Source organism: Trichomycterus rosablanca, chromosome 1, assembly GCF_030014385.1.
Source record: "Trichomycterus rosablanca isolate fTriRos1 chromosome 1, fTriRos1.hap1, whole genome shotgun sequence".
Lineage (NCBI taxonomy): Eukaryota > Metazoa > Chordata > Actinopteri > Siluriformes > Trichomycteridae > Trichomycterus > Trichomycterus rosablanca.
The window spans coordinates 30,982,533-30,996,012 of NC_085988.1; the positions used below are offsets into that span (position 1 = coordinate 30,982,533).

The following is a 13,480-nucleotide window of genomic DNA, read 5'->3' on the forward strand; positions in this document are numbered from 1 at the left end:
AGAATAGAATGCCTGTATTTGACATATATAAATATACAGATGTACAGTACAACGAAATAATTTCTTCGTAAATCCCAGCTTGTTTGGAAGCCGGGGTCAGGGCGCAGGGTCAGCCATTGTATGGCGCCCCTGGAGCAGAGAGGGTTAAGGGTCTTGCTCAAGGGCCCAACAGTGGCTACATGGCAGCACTTAATTGCTAAACACATGAAACATGAACCTAACTAAACCTAAACCCTAAGCTAAGCTAACACTGACTAACAAAGAACATTGACTGACTAACACAAAACATAAGCAAGATTTTTAAAGATGGACAGGAGCTAACAGACATATATATATATATATATATATATATATATATAAGAAATATTATTCCTAAATTGTTGGACTATGGCATCACCTTTTACCTGTTTATCTGTGAGAAGTTTCAAAAAAGTTGACCCTGATCAATTTATTTGGGATTTGTTGCTTGCATAGATAAAATCATATATTTACATTAGTAAATGCAGCATGTTACTCCCTGCAATTTTTGGTGAAGAATTTATGCAAACAACAAAACAATAACAATAAAGAAATGATTTCTAACCTCTATCTGAAGTGCATGCTTACTGCAAAATATTTAATCAAAGGCAACAATTAATCTATATTGCAATTAATATCTAAAGATGTTTTGTGTGCGACTAACTAGCAATATCCAATCAACATAGCAATCAAATCAAATCCATTAGCTTTCAAAGCCATACTCTAGAAAAATGCATTAAAAGGAGATTAAGCAGCTATCTGTGCTGGACTTGATTAATGACCATGCTAATTAATGCTGAAGGAGCTCATCAGAGTGAAACCTCATGTAAGTGTGCTCGGTGATCCAGACGCAGGGTAAAGAGCATACAAATAAAAACGTCATGAGTACAGACAGCTGGTCCAACAAACCTTCATTAGGCTTTAGACTAGTCATGCTTATTTTGCTCATTTACTTTAGGAAATGCTGTTTAATGATTTCATATAAAAAAAATCAAATAAAAATAAAGGTCAGAAGTTACCTCAGAAAATACTACGTCTGTGTGTCTGCTTTTTGGAAATATTTAATCTAAATTACACTTCCCAGACTGATTCAATGAATTAAGCCTAGATAAAAATAGATTAATAAATAAATAAAAACAAAGGGCTGAGGTTTTTTTATTATAAAAAACAAGACAGACTAACTAACATAAATTAACCAATAAATTTTACCACCATAAGCTGCGTGTTGGCAGTTAGCTTTGAGTTTGATTGCATACTGTAAAGCCAGTGTGTGTGCTTTCTAATAAAAATCTTAACCAGTTTCCACGTACAGGCTTTGTGCGGAGGATCTGTGTAATTCTCCCAGCACCGGCCAGATGCCCTAGTGATGTACAGTGTTTAGTGTCTGAGACATGATTTTCTAGTTGCTCAATAGGCGGTGCCCCCATAATCCAGTCTAAATCAGACTATAGATCCCAGATGTTTAATGTGAGCTTCAGCAAAATGACAGGTGAAGGGGGAGTGCGATTTCTACTTCTGTTTTTGGGCAAATGGCTACAGTTATGGTGCAGAGCTACTTCATTTTTATGTCATTACCTTGGTCTGGTGCAGTTATATTATTTTCTTGATTTGTCTTGGTCTGTGGTAAGCTTGTCTTTTTAGGTTATATAATAAATGCGTCTAGGTTGTGTACTAGGTTCTGATTTTCCATTGATACTTTCTGGGTGAGCATGGGTAAACTCTGTGTGACAAAACCACACTGATCAGCCATAAAATTAAAAACCACCTCCTTGTTTCTACACACACTGTCCATTTTAACAGCTTTACTTGCCATATAGAAGCACTTTGTAGTTTTACAATTACTGACTGTAGTCCATCTGTTTCTCTGCATGCTTTGTTATCCCCCTTTCATGCTGTTCATCAATGGTCAGAACTCTTCCAGGACCACCACAGAGCAGGTATTATTTGGGCAGCGAATACTGAGAATACTCCACCAACCAAAAATATCCAGTCAACAGCACCCTGTGGGCAGCGTCCTGTGACCACTGATGAATGTCTAGAAGAGGACCAACTCAAACAGCAGCAATAGATGAGCCATCGTCTCTGACTTTACATCTACAAGGTGGACCAACTAGGTAGGAGTGTCTAATAGAGTGGACAGTGAGTGGACACGGTATTTCACGTGGACACGGAACTCCAGCAGCGCTGCCGTGTCTGATCCACTCATACTAGCACAACACACACTAACACACCACCACCATGTCAGTGTCACTGCAGGGCTGAGAATCATCCACCACCTAAATAATACCTGCTCTGTAGTGGTCCTGTGGGGGTCCTGACCATTGAAGAACAGGGTGAAAGCAGGCTAGAAAAAGTATGTAAAGAAACAGATGGACTGCAGTCAGTAATTGTAGAACTACAAAGTGCTTCTATATGGTAAGTGGAGCTGATAAAATGGGCAGTGAGTGTAGAAACAAGGAGGTGGTTTTAATGTTATGGCTGATCAGTGTATATATATATATATATATATATATATTTACTCAATTGCTTTACGCTTCCTCTCTACTGGAGCTGACCCCCTCCTCAATTGAGGACAGCGAGACTGTTACACGCCCCCTCCGACACGTGTGCAGTAGCCAACTGCATTTTTTCACCTGCACGAGGCGAGTGCATACCCAAGAAGGATGGGCCCTGCTGAGTCTGGTTCCTCTCAAGGTTTCTTCCTGTAATTTTCAGGTAGTTTTTCCTTGCCACAGTCGCCCTCGGCTTGCTCAACAGGGGTTTTTGGAGCTGTTGGTCTTGGATTTTGTAAAGTTGCTTTGAGACAATGTCTATTGTAAAAAGCGCTATATAAATAAAGTTGACTTGACTTGACTTGATATGCCGATCAGCTTTATGCACGGAGAGCCACACCCTGATCATCATTATTCTTCGACTCTGTGCAGACACCATCAACCAGCCAGCAGAGTTCGTAATTCACTCAGTTATGAGAAGTCCCTATCCGGCTCATCCTACCCTATAAACAACAGCCAATCATTGTTCAAGCAGGTGCCCAGCCCAGCCGGATGGCAGAGAAATAAAATAAATTTTGTACAAAAAACACAACTGTACAGTGTATCACAAAAGTGAGTACACACCTCACATTTCTGCAGATATTTAAGTATATCTTTTCATGGGACAACACTGACAAAATGACACTTTGACACAATGAAAAGTAGTCTGTGTGCAGCTTATATAACAGTGTAAATTTATTCTTCCCTCAAAATAACTCAATATACAGCCATTAATGTCTAAACCACCGGCAACAAAAGTGAGTACACCTCTTAGTGAAAGTTCCTGAAGTGTCAATATTTTGTGTGGCCACCATTATTTCCCAGAACTGCCTTAACTCTCCTGGGCATGGAGTTTACCAGAGCTTCACAGGTTGCCACTGGAATGCTTTTCCACTCCTCCATGACGACATCACGGAGCTGGCGGATATTGGAGACTTTGCGCTCCTCCACCTTCCGCTTGAGGATGCCCCAAAGATGTTCTATTGGGTTTAGGTCTGGAGACATGCTTGGCCAGTCCATCACCTTTACCCTCAGCCTCTTCAATAAAGCAGTGGTCGTCTTAGAGGTGTGTTTGGGGTCATTATCATGCTGGAACACTGCCCTGCGACCCAGTTTCCGGAGGGAGGGGATCATGCTCTGCTTCAGTATTTCACAGTACATATTGGAGTTCATGTGTCCCTCAATGAAATGTAACTCCCCAACACCTGCTGCACTCATGCAGCCCCAGACCATGGCATTCCCACCACCATGCTTGACTGTAGGCATGACACACTTATCTTTGTACTCCTCACCTGATTGCCGCCACACATGCTTGAGACCATCTGAACCAAACAAATTAATCTTGGTCTCATCAGACCATAGGACATGGTTCCAGTAATCCATGTCCTTTGTTGACATGTCTTCAGCAAACTGTTTGCGGGCTTTCTTGTGTAGAGACTTCAGAAGAGGCTTCCTTCTGGGGTGACAGCCATGCAGACCAATTTGATGTAGTGTGCGGCGTATGGTCTGAGCACTGACAGGCTGACCCCCCACCTTTTCAATCTCTGCAGCAATGCTGACAGCACTCCTGCGCCTATCTTTCAAAGACAGCAGTTGGATGTGACGCTGAGCACGTGCACTCAGCTTCTTTGGATGACCAACGCGAGGTCTGTTCTGAGTGGACCCTGCTCTTTTAAAACGCTGGATGATCTTGGCCACTGTGCTGCAGCTCAGTTTCAGGGTGTTGGCAATCTTCTTGTAGCCTTGGCCATCTTCATGTAGCGCAACAATTCGTCTTTTAAGATCCTCAGAGAGTTCTTTGCCATGAGGTGCCATGTTGGAACTTTCAGTGACCAGTATGAGAGAGTGTGAGAGCTGTACTACTAAATTGAACACACTTGCTCCCTATGCACACCTGAGACTTAGTAACACTAGGTCACATGACATTTTGGAGGGAAAATGACAAGCAGTGCTCAATTTGGACATTTAGGGCTGTAGTCTCTTAGGGGTGTACTCACTTTTGTTGCCGGTGGTTTAGACATTAATGCCTGTATATTGAGTTATTTTGAGGGAAGAATAAATTTACACTGTTATATAAGCTGCACACAGACTACTTTTCATTGTGTCAAAGTGTCATTTTGTCAGTGTTGTCCCATGAAAAGATATACTTAAATATCTGCAGAAATGTGAGGGGTGTACTCACTTTTGTGATACACTGTATGTTGTAATATCTGTAAATGTTTATTGTATTTATTACACTTAAAATGTGAACATCTTTAAAAATACAATAAAAAAATTTTTTATTTATTATTTACAGTGTGAAAATATGAATACAGGCCGCTCAGGTGGCGCAGCGATAAAAAGACATGCTGCAACCAGAGCTGGATTCTGAGTACATCGTATCGAATCCAGCTTGCCTTACCGGTTCGAGGCTGAGTGGCTGTATGAGCAACGATTGGCCGGTTGCTCAGTTGGGGGGCGGGACAAAGAACCGGATGTGGGTCTCTTTCTGTCAGAATGCGATTACGAACTCTGCCGGCTGATTAGAGGCGCCTGCACAGAGATGAGGAAGAGTGCCTCTCTCCGGGTGTGTCTCTCCACATGCAACGCTAGGTGTCACAACACTCGTCAATGTGTGGGTGGCAAAAATGCATCCGGCTGCTGCCCATGTTTCGGAGGGGATATGGGTTAGCTTCAATTTCCTCGGTCAGGGCAGGGTTCGGCATGGACAGAGAGGAAGCCCAATGCAAATTAAACAATTGGATGCGCTAAAGGGGGAGAAAAAGTGAAAAAAAAAACAAATGAAAAAAAAAAAAAACAAATTATATATATATATATATATATATTTATGAATATAGTACTCTCTAATGTGCTGTAATGATTGCTAGGCAGGAGTCTCCATAGAAAATTATGTTCGTGGGTGATTTGTAGCGAGAGTAGGGTTGAGGAGAGCCTCGAAAGATAGAAGTATGCATTAGAGAGAAAGGTAATGATGGTTAGCAGAACTAATATGAAGTACATGTACATGAATGAGAGGGAGGGTGGTGAAAAGGTTAAGTTTTAAGAAAATGAAGATGCTGAGATTCTCAGTGGGAGTGACAGGGATAGACAAAATTAGAAACGAGTTCATTTAGAAGACAGTGCAGGTAGAATTTGGAGACAAAATTAGTGGGGAGAGATTAAGATGATTTGGGCATCTGCAGTGGAGAAATGTGCCAGAAGAGAGGACTGACAATGCAGTGTAAATTGTGCGTCTTTATAGACATAAATGTGTGCCTTTCCAGACTATGAATAATCTATTCAAATTGCAATAGATAGACTTCAATTGACACACATCTCAAGGATAGTTAAAGCAAACAGAATGTACCTGATTAGTTTTGAGTGCCACAGCAAATGGTGTAAATACTTTTATTTCAATGATTTTTATTTAAAACATTATTCTACTTTGATTTAAAAGTCATTAACTCAGGTATGTTGAAATTTTTTCTCACAAAGGAAAAAGTAATACTTGCAAGCAATTAAATTTATATACACCTAAAGCTACATTTTGCATTTTGTTTTCCAGTATCTGCCCTAAAAAAGGTGTGAAATCTCTCAACTTTGGCTTTTAACTGTGCTAATTAAGACCTCACATTACTGGAACTAAATATCCTGCCAGCTGAAAATGACACCACAATGTGAGCCAGTTATGATGGCTGCAAAACCTCCAAACTGTTTGGGTTTTTGTGCAGTCTTTTACCAACATTTTTAAGCCAGCTGGGAAAGCTTGCTGGGTTTTTGATCTACTAGCACATAGTTTGTAATCCACACTGATCCCAGGTTCATGTCAACTGGCACTGCTTATGAAGAAAAATGCTGATGCTGTCTTTAAGTATGTGCAAACAGAATAAATGTAGTAATAAATGTGTAACTGATTAGCAGCTATACTTAGATACTTACATGCACACTAATAAATATTGAAATGCTTGATTAACCATTACTTACAGTATTTCTGTGTACAACACAGATACATATTACATGCTTTAAAAGTGAGGTAGAGTAAAATGCATGACATTTTGGGTCTTTGGAAGATGTTTTGCTAGGACGATAATTGCTTGTTGCACACACTAAATGTTCCGTCCTATTAGATTACTAAATTTGCTGTGTATGTAAACAGTTCATTAATGGTATGTACACCGACTAAGCGTAAGTGGGCGAGCATAAGGATTTGAGCGAGTTTGACAAGGGCCATTGTGATGGTTAGATGACTGGGTTAGAGCATCTCCAAAACTGCAGCTTATGTGGGGTGTTCCCAGTCTGCAGTGGTCAATATCTATCAAAAGTGGTCCAAGGAAGGAACAGTGGTAAACCGGTGAAAGGGTCATGGGCGGCCAAGGCTCATTGATGCACGTTGGGAGCGAAGGCTGGCCCGTGTGGTCCGATCCAACAGACGAGCTACTGTAGCTCAAATTGCTGAAGAAGTTAATGCTGGTTCTGATAGAAAGGTGTCAGAATATACAGTGCATCGCAGTTGCAGGGCTGTTTTGACAGCAAAAGGGGGACCAACACAATATTAGGAAGGTGGTCATAATGTTATGCATGAACAGTGTACTTAGTCAGTTCTACATATAACCATCACACTCAAATCCTACTTGGCATTATGCCTAGTGTACAGTACATGTTTTTATGCCTCATTTTCCAGGCAGACACATTTTTAGTATGTTACCTTGAAACAAGATTAAGCAGCTATTTAAACAATGAATAATGAATACAATAATGCAGTGTGTCTTTGGAAATGAGTGCCAATTCACTCTTAAAAGCCTTTATTAAGCCAAGCAACTAAATGTTTCAATTCAGCAAAAATTTATTCAGTGGAGATGAGATCAAGGCTCTGTGCAAACCTCTGGATTGCTTCCAAACTAAACCAATCAAACTATCTCTTTTTGGGACCTTGCTTAATGCACAGTCACACAGTCATGCTAGAAGATGAACAAAGCTTTTCCAAAATGTTGACACAAAATTGAAAGCATGTAATTGATTTTACAGTATAATATTGATTGTGTACAGCTGTTAGCAATGGACCACTGTGTCATGTACTTTGAACCTACAGGCAAATTGTTTGTACAGATGATCTTGATCTTCAGTTGCTTAATAATGGCTCCAAGTGATATTCCTGGCATAAAAATCTATGATCTGTTCTATTATCTGAAATGTACAGTATTATCTAAAAATCTATGATGAACTCATTTGTTCAAGTAATGTTAGGTTTACTGTCATTTTAACCATATACAGGTACAGTACATATAATAAAGCAATAAGCCACGAGAGACCGTGCGTTACTGCGATTTTATCACGGGGAAGGATGTTTTGGTACGACGCAAAGCGGAGTGCCTAAAACGTCTTTCCCCGTGATAAAATCATAGCAGTAATGCACGGTCTCGGGTGGCTTATTGCTTTTATAAAATGGCGGTCAACATAAAATATAATAAAATACAACAATGTTCAATTTATAAATGTTTTTATTTACAAAAACACTTACAAAAAGCATTCTTCCGTGAAATCAGGTAATTCGTTAACAGTGTTGCTAGGCAACAAGAGGGCGAACATAAACATTCCTCCACAAACACCATTACACTATTTCTTGGACGAAACACCCGCTTAATGATTAGTTTGTTTATTTGTTTGTTTATTAGGATTTTAACGTCATGTTTTTACACTTTGGTTACATTCATGACAGGAACGGTACACAGCAAAAAGTCCAGTGTTGAATTAACTCCCACAGAGTTGATTTTAACACTTTTTCAGGGTTTATATAGCTCCACACTCTTAAAAGTTAAATCAACACTTTCAAAATAGTTAAATGTTTAACACCTTGTCAGAGTTCCTGTTTTAACTCATAAAACAAAGTTAAAGTAACTAAGGGAGTACAAACTTTGGCTGAACTTGGACAGTGGTAGCCTAGTGGGTAGAGCTTTGCGCTATCAACTGGAAGATTGGTGGTTCAAATCCAGGCTCTGCTATGCAATCAGTGTTGGGTTCTATCTATATATAAAAAAAAAAACCACTGCTCTGAGTTATATTTTACTATTTCAGTAGTGTTCATTTAACTCCCTAAATTATTCTTCTAATAATAATAAGAATTAATTCCAATACACCAAATAATTTTCAAAAATAACATTTAATTTTCCTGGTGGTGGCGGTTGAAGATGCAAAAGCAACAACAGGGGGGCCATTTGTTGGTCATAGGCTGAAGACAGTCACAGTTAAATAATAGAAAATTCATCAAATTTAATACTTTTACAGAGAGGTGTTGAGTTTTGAAATGTCTATCTATTGGTCATATTTTCCCTTAAATCAGATAAACAATAAATAAACTAAAGAATAAACAATCTAAATCTTAAACTCTACAATAATGAATGCATAAATTAATGCAAAAAAAGACTGCAATTATTAGATTAGATTCAACTTTATTGTCATTGTGCAGAGTACAAGTACAGAGCCAACGAAACACAGTAGCATCTAACCAGAAGATAGAGATTATTTACATATAATACAGTTAAAGTGCAGTAGTGTCCAGATAAGTAACAATGAAGAGACATATATTAAAAACAGTAAACAGACAATGATTGTCCAGTGTATAAACTAGTCTATAATTAGAAAGTTACAAAAGGTGAAAATTATAGCAAATGCATTAAAACATGCAAAACACACATGTCGACTCAAGATCACTTCCTGGTGAACTTTCTGCTGACTGCAACACGTGACGCAGCTCTGGTGTTGAAGTGAGCCTCTTGGCTTCTTTTATGATATTTGGCTTGAAGAACGCATTCCGTCTTGTCATCAAAACAGGAGAGTCTTGATCAGCCTTTAATAAAGAATTAATTTTAAACTACTAGTTGTACTACTACATTAAATGCTTAATTTCAACCCAGTATAAACATCATTCAATAATTACCAATCCTTTTGTATTCAGAAATCTTGAGAAGGTGGAAAGGATACCAGCACTTCTGCCTGGATCATTAACAAGTTTCATTTAATTCATTTGATTCATTTAATCTGAAAAGAGTATAAATATCTAATTTAAATGTATGCAATTGTCATGCAGTTATTTGGCACAAATAAAAAGAATATGGAACACACATACCCATGATTATCAATCATATGAGCCACCAATATGTTAACCATTTGCCCAGAATAATCATTGAAAAAAGAACACAAAACAACCACAGTACACAGTTACAGTACACAGTTCCCCATCAGGCAGGGAGAAAACAAGTCATTTAGCTTGCTAACCTAGCTGACTAGACGGCTAAACACGCAAACAAAAAAATCACACAGGACCAAAAGCAGCTGATGTAACTTAAGTGGCAGCAATCAGCTGCAGTCAATTTGTGCAGCGTACTTACAACAGAAACTTTTTCTCTCACTCTCACACACGCATCCTTCAGTACAGCTATGTTTTATACTGACAATATCATCATCAATGTAGACTTTCATTAAGACTGAATTAATTACACTTACCGCGTAAACTTGAGAGGAGGAAAATGGCGCCGTCGTCTCCTTTTCTCCAACCGAAGAAGTAAAATGCATGGGCAGAGTTTAATTAAACGGAGTGTCTATTTGCACCCGGGTACAAATAGCATTTCCCACACAGTATAGCTATTCGTACCCAAAAATGAAAAAGAGCAAACTGCGCATGTCTACCAACGACTGCTCCGCTGTAGGGCGGAGTTGCAGAAAAGGCGCCACTTCGAAGTTCGAACACTTTCAGCCAAAGCTCTTTGGTGAACGGTGAGTCAAATTTTCTCAAAATGTTGGATGTTAAATAGTTTGAAGCCTAAACAAGTGCATTAACAGTACAGTTTAGACAACTACGTGACATCTGCAACATATTAAAGTTGTTCGCTAAGAAATGTTGACAAACTGTCCATAGTCTGCCAATAAAAACCGAAGGCAAAGTGCTAACACCTATCGAGCTAACCTATCTAAACTTAACCTTAACTTGGAGACTGGCTAACTTAGCAATTTTTTTACAGACAATGAAGAAATCCCTCCTGAAACGACGTTCAGAGGTAACCATAATGTTACATTTTCGCTAGCATTAGCTAGCAAAAATAGTAAATAGCATGCTGACGTTATATTTGTTGTGGTTCTGGCAAACGGAGCTGGAATGAGCTCATGTTTGAGGTCTGCACAGGGCAGTCTACCTGTAACTGACCAGCGGGATTTATTCGCTGCACCGTGGTCATAGGAAGTAAGTTACACAACTGTGCTTTAGCCAGCTCAAACACAGTTAAACTATCCGCACATCAGATTTGTGTGCACAGCTACTAGTGCCTTGGTGGAGTCACTAAACATTTAACACAATCAATTTACACATACAAATAGCTCCCCGTTTTATAGGGTGAATTCTCATAAATAGTCCATAAACAAGCAGATGTCAATTCAGAATTATCATACTATGTACTTATCAGTTATGAACTCATTCTACTGTACAGTTTAAGTAAATTGCTTCTAAATCAAAACTGTGTATTGTATTTTAATGATTTGTGAAGTAAAATACATTATAAAATGGTAATTTCTCAAAAGTAGTCAATAAAACCAAACAATATCAGTACAGTGTTGATCATGTTATGTAGATTTGAATTCGAAAGTAATTCTATTGTATTGTTTTTAAGTAAGTGGCATCCCAAGCCATCAAAAATGTCAACTGTGTTTTAATGCATATTTGCATATTCATATATAGGTAGGTATTAGGAAGTTAGGTACTGTTCAGTTTTAATGTAAATGGTAAATGACACCCAGAATCACCATAATTGTCTGTTGTATTTTAATTAGTTTAAACACATTATAAAGTGGTTATTTCTCATAAGGTACTTCATCAAAACAGTATATAACAGTATAGAACTGAAAAAAAACTTAGCTGAAACATGTTGGTTTTATGGACTACTTCAGAAAAACGACAATTGTATACTATATATACTATATATGTATAACATCATTACAATACAATTGCCAATTTTGGAAGCCGTTTACTAAAACACTACAGTAGAATAAGCATGATAAACAGTGAACTGACATCTGATTGTTTAAGGACTACTTATGAGAAATTACCATTTTATAAAGTGGTGAGTTGTATGTGTAATTTGAGGTCTTTTATTCATGTTTTCATGTACTAGTCACTGGTAGCTGTGCAAACAAATCTGACATGCGGCCAGTTTGGGCAAATGGCCGCTGGCTTGACCTCTGTGTTAAACATCCAGCAGGCTGCGATTCAAAGCGGGCATGCATAAACACCTTGTTAAAAGAATAGGCATGCTGCTAAATATAGATGTACTATAAAAAAAGAAAAAATAATAATCTATGTTTATTATATAAAAAATAATAATAATGTCTGTTTGTATTTTACGTAATTACTATTATTTATTTTAAAGTCTGTTTTACAAGGCTTATTTAAGGTGGCAAACTATTGTCTGTTTGAATTTTCAATTTTGAATTTTTGTTTGAAGTTTCATCTCAAATAGTAGAGAACTTTTATTCAAGCAACTTGCGGGGATGTTGTAACTTTTGCTGCTTAACGTGGAATGGACAATTGGAATAACCAACATTTTGAAGCAGTCATCTTTTTAAGATCTGAGGGCAATAATGAATGAAGCAGAATGGGTTTATGTATGATAATTGGAACTTGTGGAGAAAGGTGTGGAGAAAGGTTCATAGCCTAGGCATAGTTGTTAACATAATTTTACCATAATAACAGCATTCTTTTAACATAAAACACTACTTGTACAATGTGTTAGGTTAGGTGGTGTGAACAGTGTGTCCCACCCAAAGTTGAAATAAAACCTACGCTTCTGGTTCATGGGGATCCTGTTCACGGTTTACACAATGTCCTGTATACTGTATTTGTTAAAGCTGTGAGTTTACTTTAAATCCATGGGGGAAGACTCAAAGTTTGAAGATGATGAAAACTGAGTAAGGATAATGTCACATAAAATCATAAAAATTCAAAGAAGTTGCATGGGACCCCTCAAATTCCATTTTTTTCTTATGCCATCCCCCAATCCTCCCTCAATTCAAACTTTGATTAAATAACTCAAGCTCTTGCAGACCTCAAACTGAAATTACAACTGCTGAGTTTTCACTCATTAGCCCATACTCATGCTATTTTTTAAAGTGCTGGCTGTTTTTGTACCTAAATTGTTCAAACTGTTGAGAGCATCAGTGATTTAAAGTTAATATTCGCTAATTTTAAGAAGCAGTGTTGGCTCATCCAAAAAAACTTAACTGCTTGTTAGTATGTTCAGATCAATTCTTCAGAACAGTAAAGTACCTTTGTTTGTATGGCAAACTGTTTTCACACATACAGTATATCATGTCAGGCTTGTAATGATGTTAATATTTGTGTTCTCTCCCAAATAAGGAAGAAAGACCCAAGACAGTTTGTGTAGGAAAGTCCTTCGACAGTTATGAGGAATTCCAGAGAGCAGTGAGGTTATGGAGTGCAGAGGGCCACCATCCAATGCACAAAGAAAGATCAGAAAAGATAAATGATAGCAATCCAGCTCTTGCAGAAAAGTTCAAGTACTCTAGATTGACTCTGTCATGTGTCCACTATGGTTCCAAAAGAACTTGCAAAAGTTAGTGAGAACAGTTGCTGCACCTTTTTGACACTTGCAGAGAGTGACCCAAATAATTTGCCATGCACTGTAGCATTAGCTCTGCTGTTCAATTGTGTAAGCTTAATATCAGACTAGCTGGAATGGAATGTGCTAGAGCTTCTCCGGCAGATTGTTGAAATGGTTTTCCTATAGACATTTATGACATTTAAAAAAACATACATATATAATTGTTTTCATTGTTTCTATTTATTGCAGGCAAGAATGAAAGACCTTTTCAGCACTATTTATATTATATTATCTGTAAAAAGAAGGAAGAGCATAGTGTTACTAAGGAATCGCTTAGCCGTCACTTTG

At 38.1% G+C, this 13,480-nt stretch overlaps 1 long non-coding RNA gene across 1 annotated transcript; it reads left to right on the forward strand.

Moving 5' to 3' along the window:
• The first annotated feature begins 10,231 nt into the window (after positions 1–10,231).
• Positions 10,232–13,016, forward strand: LOC134320289 (uncharacterized). The gene is made up of 3 exons (XR_010013653.1): positions 10,232–10,298; positions 10,544–10,579; positions 12,928–13,016. It is a non-coding gene; the product is annotated as an uncharacterized LOC134320289 (long non-coding RNA).
• Positions 13,017–13,480: the final 464 nt, after the last annotated feature.